Source organism: Oncorhynchus keta, chromosome 6 (assembly GCF_023373465.1).
Source record: "Oncorhynchus keta strain PuntledgeMale-10-30-2019 chromosome 6, Oket_V2, whole genome shotgun sequence".
In the NCBI taxonomy this organism is placed as follows: domain Eukaryota; kingdom Metazoa; phylum Chordata; class Actinopteri; order Salmoniformes; family Salmonidae; genus Oncorhynchus; species Oncorhynchus keta.
The window spans coordinates 21,746,783-21,756,036 of record NC_068426.1 but is presented as its reverse complement, the minus strand read 5'-3'; the positions used below and the strand labels follow the sequence as shown (position 1 = coordinate 21,756,036).

The following is a 9,254-nucleotide window of genomic DNA, read 5'->3' as shown; positions in this document are numbered from 1 at the left end:
TCCATCCAACCTCACTGAGCTCGAGCTGTTTGTAAAGAGGAATGGGGAAAAAAATTCAGTCTCTCGATGTGCAAACTGACATAGACATACCCCAAGCGACTTACAGCTGTAATCGCAGCAAAGGTGGCGCTACAAAGTATTAACTTAAGGGGGCTGAATAATTTTGCACGCCCAATTTTTCAGTTTTGATTTGTTAAAAAGTTTGAAATATCAATAAATGTCGTTCCACTTCATGATTGTGTCCCACTTGTTGTTGATTCTTCACAAAAAATACAGTTTTATATCTTTATGTTTGAAGCCTGAAATGTGGCAAAAGGTCGCAAAGTTCAAGGGGGTCGAATACTTTCGCAAGGCACTGTATTTTCTACGTGGAACCTTTTCTTTACTTTTCCCTTTCATGTTGTTGGAAAATGTTGATAGCAATTATAATTTGATTCAAATTCGAAATGTTAAATAAACCTTGTGTGAAGTAAAATGTGAATCCTGCCGATGCAAGGGATCTTTTGGGGTTGAGTGAAGAGTAAAGTCTGCTTGTTGCAACAGGAAATTATACTTAGATAATGACATCCTGTGTATCTGCAGTTTGAGGTATACTGTAGAAATGTTATATGTTCCATTTGAAAAGCAGCGTATGTTGAAAAAGGAGCAAGGTTTTATACCCAGGAGATATCATATGCACCTTAGAGACACACATAAGTCATTGTATACAGTAAGTGCGCCCATCAAAATTGGTCCATTTCGAGTTCTGTGCTGTTGAGGATTTCTGAAAATGGTGCTGTACTTATGGTATGTGTTAATCCATTTGGTATGATAAGTTACAAATTTGCACAATGTACAATATGTTACAAATTGGCTAAACGTATGAGATGTTACGAATTCCAATTTGTTGTGGCTAACGTTAGCGAAGTGGTTAGGGGGCTAACGCTTAACATTAGCTAGCCCTAGATGTTAGGGCTTAACCTGTCTAGGACTGGGGTTCCGCTAGCGGATGTATCTTCATCAGAATGTACTCCCAGGAATCACAGTTCCACAATAAATGCATGTTATGTTCGACAATGTCCATGATTTATGTCCATTTAAGTCCAATAGCTTCTTTTGTTGGGGCGTTTGGTATACAAATCCAAAACGCGATCTGGTTTAGTCGGACGAAACGTTCAAAAAGTTATATTACAGTTCGAAGAAACTTGTCAAACTAAGTATAGAATCAATCTTTAGGATGTTTTTATCATAAAAGTTCAATAATGTTCCAACCGGAGAATTCCATTGTCTGTAGAAAAGCCAGAGCAGGTCGCTCTCATGTGAAAGTGCGTGACGAGGCTGCAGGCAGACCCCTTCGTCAAACAGCTCCCATCCGGCCCCCTTCACATGAGAAGCCTGAAACAATGTTCTAAAGACGGATGACATCTAGTGGAAGCCTTAGGAAGTGCAAAATAACCCATATTCCACTGTGTAGAGGTGAGTTCAAAAACGACCTCAGATTTCCCACTTCCTGTTTGGATTTTTGCTCAGGTTTTTGCCTGCCATATGAGTTCTGTTATACTAACAGACATCATTCAAACAGTTTTAGAAACTTCAGAGTGTTTTCTATAAATTAATAATAATATGCATATATTAGCATCTGGGACTGAGTAGGAGGCAGTTCACTCTGGGCACGCTTATTCATCCAAAAGTGAAAATGCTGCCCCCTATCCCAAAGAAGTTTTAAGAGAAGCCTTGTCTGTCCTATATCTGAGCGATACAAGAAAGATCAGGAAACATGTTTTGTTATGTTCATGTATATAACTCCTTATTTGTCACTAAACAATCTAAGCCCTGTTAGCCAATACAAATGCATCGAATAACAGATTCACTACATGGAACAACAGATAGTCCTTACTGCTATTAGCCCATACAAACACATTGAATAACAGATAGTCCTTACTGCTATTAGCCCATTCAAACACATTGAATAACAGATAGTCCTTACTGCTATTAGCCCATACAATCACATTGAATAACAGATAGTCCTTACTGCTATTAGCCCATACAAACACATTGAATAACAGATAGTCCTTACTGCTATTAGTCCCATACAATCACATTGAATAACAGATAGTCCTTACTGCTATTAGCCCATACAAACACATTGAATAACAGATAGTCCTTACTGCTATTAGCCCATACAAACACATTGAATAACAGATAGTCCTTACTGCTATTAGCCCATACAAACACATTGAATAACAGATAGTCCTTACTGCTATTAGCCCATACAAACACATGTGAATAACAGATAGTCCTTACTGCTATTAGCCCATACAAACACATTGAATAACAGATAATCCTTACTGCTATTAGCCCATACAAACACATGTAATAACAGATGGTCCTTACTGCTATTAGCCCATACAAAGCATTGAATAACAAATAGTCCTTACTGCTATTAGCCCATACAAACACATGTAATAACAGATAGTCCTTACTGCTATTAGCCCATACAAACATATGTAATAACAGATAGTCCTTACTGCTATTAGCCCATACAAACACATTGAATAACAGATAGTCCTTACTGCTATTAGCCCATACAAACACATTGAATAACAGATAGTCCTTACTGCTATTAGCCCATACAAACACATTAATAACAGATAGTCCTTACTGCTATTAGCCCATACAAACACATGTAATAACAGATAGTCCTTACTGCTATTAGCCCATACAACACATTGAATAACAGATAGTCCTTACTGCTATTAGCCCATACAAACACATTGAATAACAGATAGTCCTTACTGCTATTAGCCCATACAAGCACATTGAATAACAGATTCACTACATTGAACAACAGATAGTCCTTACTGCTATTAGCCCATACAAACACATTGAATAACAGATAGTCCTTACTGCTATTAGCCCATACAAACACATTGAACAACAGATAGTCCTTACTGCTATTAGCCCATACAAACACATTGAATAACAGATTCACTACATTGAACAACAGATAGGCCTTACTGCTATTAGCCCATACAAACACATTGAATAACAGATAGTCCTTACTGTTATTAGCCCATACAAACACATTGAATAACAGATAGTCCTTACTGCTATTAGCCCATACAATCACCTTGAATAACAGATAGTCCTTACTGCTATTAGCCCATACAAACACATTGAATAACAGATTCACTACATTGCAACAGATAGTCCTTACTGCTATTAGCCCATACAAACACATTGAATAACAGATAGTCCTTACTGCTATTAGCCCATACAAACACATTGAATAACAGGCCTTACTATCATTGCATACAAACAGATAGTCCTTACTGCTATTAGCCCATACAAACACATTGAATAACAGATAGTCCTTACTGCTATTAGCCCATACAAACACATTGAATAACATATAGTCCTTACTGCTATTAGCCCATACAATCACATTGAATAACAGATGGTCCTTACTGCTATTAGCCCATACAAACACATTGAATAACAGATGGTCCTTACTGCTATTAGCCCATACAATACATTGAATAGATGGGCCTTACTGCTATTAGCCCATACAAACACTGTAATAACAGATGGTCCTTACTGCTATTAGCCCATACAAACACATTGAATAACAGATAGTCCTTACTGCTATTAGCCCATACAAACACATGTAATAACATATAGTCCTTACTGCTATTAGCCCATACAAACACATTGAATAACAGATAGTCCTTACTGCTATTAGCCCATACAAACACATGTAATAACAGATAGTCCTTACTGCTATTAGCCCATACAAACACATGTAATAACAGATAGTCCTTACTGCTATTAGCCCATACAAACACATTGAATAACAGATAGTCCTTACTGCTATTAGCCCATACAAACACATTGAATAACAGATAGTCCTTACTGCTATTAGCCCATACAAACACATGTAATAACAGATAGTCCTTACTGCTAATTAGCCCATACAAACACATTGAACATCAGATGGTCCTTACTGCTATTAGCCCATACAAACACATTGAACAACAGATAGGCCTTACTGCTATTAGCCCATACAAACACATTGAATAACAGATAGTCCTTACTGCTATTAGCCCATACAAACACATTGAATAACATATAGTCCTTACTGCTATTAGCCCATACAATCACATTGAATAACAGATAGTCCTTACTGCTATTAGCCCATACAAACATTGAATAACAGATAGTCCTTACTGCTATTAGCCCATACAATCACATTGAATAACATGATAGTCCTTACTGCTATTAGCCCATACAAACACATGTAATAACAGATAGTCCTTACTGCTATTAGCCCATACAAACACATTGAATTAAGCACTGATTCACTACATTGAACAAACAGATAGTCCTTACTGCTGTTAGCCCATACAAACACATTGAATAACAGATAGTCCTTACTGCTATTAGCCCATACAAACACATTGAATAACATATAGTCCTTACTGCTATTAGCCCATACAATCACATTGAATAACAGATAGTCCTTACTGCTATTAGCCCATACAAACACATTGAATAACAGATAGTCCTTACTGCTATTAGCCCATACAATCACATTGAATAACAGATAGTCCTTACTGCTATTAGCCCATACAAACACATGTAATAACAGATAGTCCTTACTGCTATTAGCCCATACAAACACATTGAATAACAGATAATCCTTACTGCTATTAGCCCATACAAACACATGTAATAACAGATAGTCCTTACTGCTATTAGCCCATACAAACGCATTGAATAACAGATAGTCCTTACTGCTATTAGCCCATACAAACACATGTAATAACAGATAGTCCTTACTGCTATTAGCCCATACAAACACATGTAATAACAGATAGTCCTTACTGCTATTAGCCCATACAAACACATTGAATAACAGATAGTCCTTACTGCTGTTAGCCCATACAAACACATTGAATAACAGATAGTCCTTACTGCTATTAGCCCATACAAACACATGTAATAACAGATAGTCCTTACTGCAATTAGCCCATACAAACACATTGAACATCAGATAGTCCTTACTGCTATTAGCCCATACAAACACATTGAACAACAGATAGGCCTTACTGCTATTAGCCCATACAAACACATTGAATAACAGATAGTCCTTACTGCTATTAGCCCATACAAACACATGTAATAACAGATAGTCCTTACTGCTATTAGCCCATACAAACACATTGAACAACAGATGGTCCTTACTGCTATTAGCCCATACAAACACATTGAACAACAGATAGGCCTTACTGCTATTAGCCCATACAAACACATTGAACAACAGATAGTCCTTACTGCTATTAGCCCATACAAACACATTGAACAACAGATAGGCCTTACTGCTATTAGCCCATACAAACACATTGAATAACAGATAGTCCTTACTGCTATTAGCCCATACAAACACATTGAACAACAGATAGTCCTTACTGCTATTAGCCCATACAAACACATTGAACAACAGATAGGCCTTACTGCTATTAGCCCATACAAACACATTGAATAACAGATGGTCCTTACTGCTATTAGCCCATACAAACACATTGAATAACAGATAGTCATTACTGCTATTAGCCCATACAAACACATTGAATAACAGATTCACTACATTGAACAACAGATAGTCCTTACTGCTATTAGCCCATACAAACACATTGAATAACAGATAGTCCTTACTGCTATTAGCCCATACAAACACATTGAATAACAGATAGTCCTTACTGCTATTAGCCCATACAAACACATTGAATAACAGATAGTCCTTACTGCTATTAGCCCATACAAACACATTGAACAACAGATAGGCCTTACTGCTATTAGCCCATACAATCACATTGAATAACAGATAGTCCTTACTGCTATTAGCCCATACAAACACATTGAACAACAGATAGTCCTTACTGCTATTAGCCCATACAAACACGTTGAATAACAGATTCACTACATGGAACAACAGATAGTCCTTACTGCTATTAGCCCATACAAACACATTGAACAACAGATAGTCCTTACTGCTATTAGCCCATACAACACATTGAATAACAGATAGTACTTACTGCTATTAGCCCATACAAACACATTGAATAACAGATAGTCCTTACTGCTATTAGCCCATACAAACACATTGAACAACAGATAGGCCTTACTGCTATTAGCCCATACAATAACATTGAATAACAGATAGTCCTTACTGCTATTAGCCCATACAAACACATTGAATAACAGATTCACTACATGGAACAACAGATAGTCCTTACTGCTATTAGCCCATACAAACACATTGAACAACAGATAGTCCTTACTGCTATTAGCCCATACAAACACATTGAACAACAGATAGTCCTTACTGCTATTAGCCCATACAAACACATTGAATAACAGATAGTCCTTACTGCTATTAGCCCATACAAACACATTGAATAACAGATAGTCCTTACTGCTATTAGCCCATACAAACACATGGAATAACAGATAGTCCTTACTGCTATTAGCCCATACAAACACATTGAATAACAGATTCACTACATGGAACAACAGATAGTCCTTACTGCTATTAGCCCATACAAACACATTGAATAACAGATTCACTACATTGAACAACAGATAGTCCTTACTGCTATTAGCCCATACAAACACATTGAATAACAGATAGTCCTTACTGCTATTAGCCCATACAAACACATTGAATAACAGATAGTCCTTACTGCTATTAGCCCATACAAACATATTGAACAACAGATAGTCCTTACTGCTATTAGCCCATACAAACACATTGAATAACAGATAGTCCTTACTGCTATTAGCCCATACAAACACATTGAATAACAGATAGTCCTTACTGCTATTAGCCCATACAAACACATTGAATAACAGATAGTCCTTACTGCTATTAGCCCATACAAACACATTGAATAACAGATAGTCCTTACTGCTATTAGCCCATACAAACACATTGAACAAAATATTCACTACATGGAACAACAGATAGTCCCACCCCAAAAATGGTGTGTCTATCCTATATCTGAGAGATAAGAAAAATACATGTTAAAAATATAAAAAAATCTAACTAAACAGTCTCCACACAGTGCCTTTGGAAAGTATTCAGACCCCTTGACTTTTTCCACATTTTGTTACGTTACAGCCTTATTATAAAATGTATTAAATTGTTTTTTCCCCCTCATCAATCTACACACAATACCACGTACTGACAAATCAAAAACAGGTTTTTAGAAATGTTTGCTAATTTATTAGCAAAAAGTATCAGACTCAGTACTTTGTTGAAGCTTCTCTGTAGATCCTCTCAAGCTCTGTCAGGTTGGATTGGGAGCATTGCTGCACGGCTATTTTCAGGTCTCTCCAGAGATGATCGATCACGTTCAAGTCCAGGCTCTGGCTGGGCCACTCAAAGACGTTCAGAGACTAGTCCCGAAGCCACTCCTGCGTTGTCTTGGCTGTGTGCTTAGGGTTGATGTCCGGTTGGAAGGTGAACCTTCACCCCAGGCTGAGGTCTTGAGTGCTCTGGAGCAAGTTTTCATTAAGGATCTCTCTGTATTTTGCTCGGTTCATCTTTGCCTCGATCCTGTCTAGTCCCTGCCACTGAAAAAACATCCCCACAGCATGATGTTGCCACCACCATGCTTCACTGTAGGGATGGTGCCAGGTTTCCTCCAGAAGTGATGCTTGGCATTTAGGCCAAAGAGTTCAATCTTGATTTCATCAGATCAGATAATCTTGTTTCTCATGGCCAAGAGTGTGCAAAGCTGTCATCAAGGCAAAGGGTGGGTACTTTGAAGAATCTCAGATATAAAATATATGTTGATTTGTTTAGCACTTTTTTGGTTACATGATTCCATGCGTTATTTCATAGTTTTGATGTCTTCAGGATTATTCTACAATATAGAAAATAGTCAAAATAAAGAAAAATCTAGAATGAGTAGGTGTGTCCAAACGCTTGACTGGTACTGTATATACTGTATAAATAAATATATATATTTTTTCATTGTTGGACATAAAAGACTGTAAAAGCACCAGGAAATCAGCTCCAATTTATTTTAATTTTGTTACATTTACATTTTTACATTTAAGTCATTTAGCAGACGCTCTTATCCAGAGCGACTTACAAGTTGGTGCATACACCTTATGACAACCAGTGGAACAGCCACTTGCATCTAAATCTTGTTGGGGGGGAGAAGGATTACCTACCCTTACTTACCCTATCCTAGGTATTCCTTGAAGAGGTGGGGTTTCAGGTGTCTCCGGAAGGTGGTGATTGACTCCGCTGTCCTGGCGTCGTGAGGGAGTTTGTTCCACCATTGGGGGCCAGAGCAGCGAACAGTTTTGACTGGGCTGAGCGGGAACTGTACTTCCTCAGTGGTAGGGAGGCGAGCAGGCCAGAGGTGGATGAACGCAGTGCCCTTGTTTGGGTGTAGGGCCTGATCAGAGCCTGGAGGTACTGAGGTGCCGTTCCCCTCACAGCTCCGTGGCGAGCACCATGGTCTTGTAGCGGATGCGAGCTTCAACTGGAAGCCAGTGGAGAGAGCGGAGGAGCGGGGTGACGTGAGAGAACTTGGGAAGGTTGAACACCAGACGGGCTGCGGCGTTCTGGATGAGTTGTAGGGGTTTAATGGCACAGGCAGGGAGCCCAGCCAACAGCGAGTTGCAGTAATCCAGACGGGAGATGACAAGTGCCTGGATTAGGACCTGCGCCGCTTCCTGTGTGAGGCAGGGTCGTACTCTGCGGATGTTGTAGAGCATGAACCTACAGGAACGGGACACCGCCTTGATGTTAGTTGAGAACGTCAGGGTGTTGTCCAGGATCACGCCAAGGTTCTTAGCGCTCTGGGAGGAGGACACAATGGAGTTGTCAACCGTGATGGCGAGATCATGGAACGGGCAGTCCTTCCCCGGGAGGAAGAGGAGCTCCGTCTTGCTGAGGTTCAGCTTGAGGTGGTGATCCGTCATCCACACTGATATGTCTGCCAGACATGCAGAGATGCGATTCGGCCACCTGGTCATCAGAAGGGGGAAAGGAGAAGATTAATTGTGTGTCGTCTGCATAGCAATGATAGGAGAGACCATGTGAGGTTATGACAGAGCCAAGTGACTTGGTGTATAGCGAGAATAAGAGAGGGCCTAGAACAGAGCCCTGGGGGACCCCAGTGGTGAGAGCGCGTGGTGGAGGAGACCTGTCAGGTAGGACGCAATCCAAGCGTGGGCCGCACGCTTGGACCGCACGC

General features: G+C 39.4%; 1 protein-coding gene across 1 annotated transcript in view; it reads right to left on the bottom strand.

Moving 5' to 3' along the window:
- The window catches only part of LOC118385234 (uncharacterized), a 93,278-nt gene that overhangs the window by 81,662 nt on the left and 2,362 nt on the right, over positions 1 to 9,254 (bottom strand). The window lies entirely within an intron of this gene.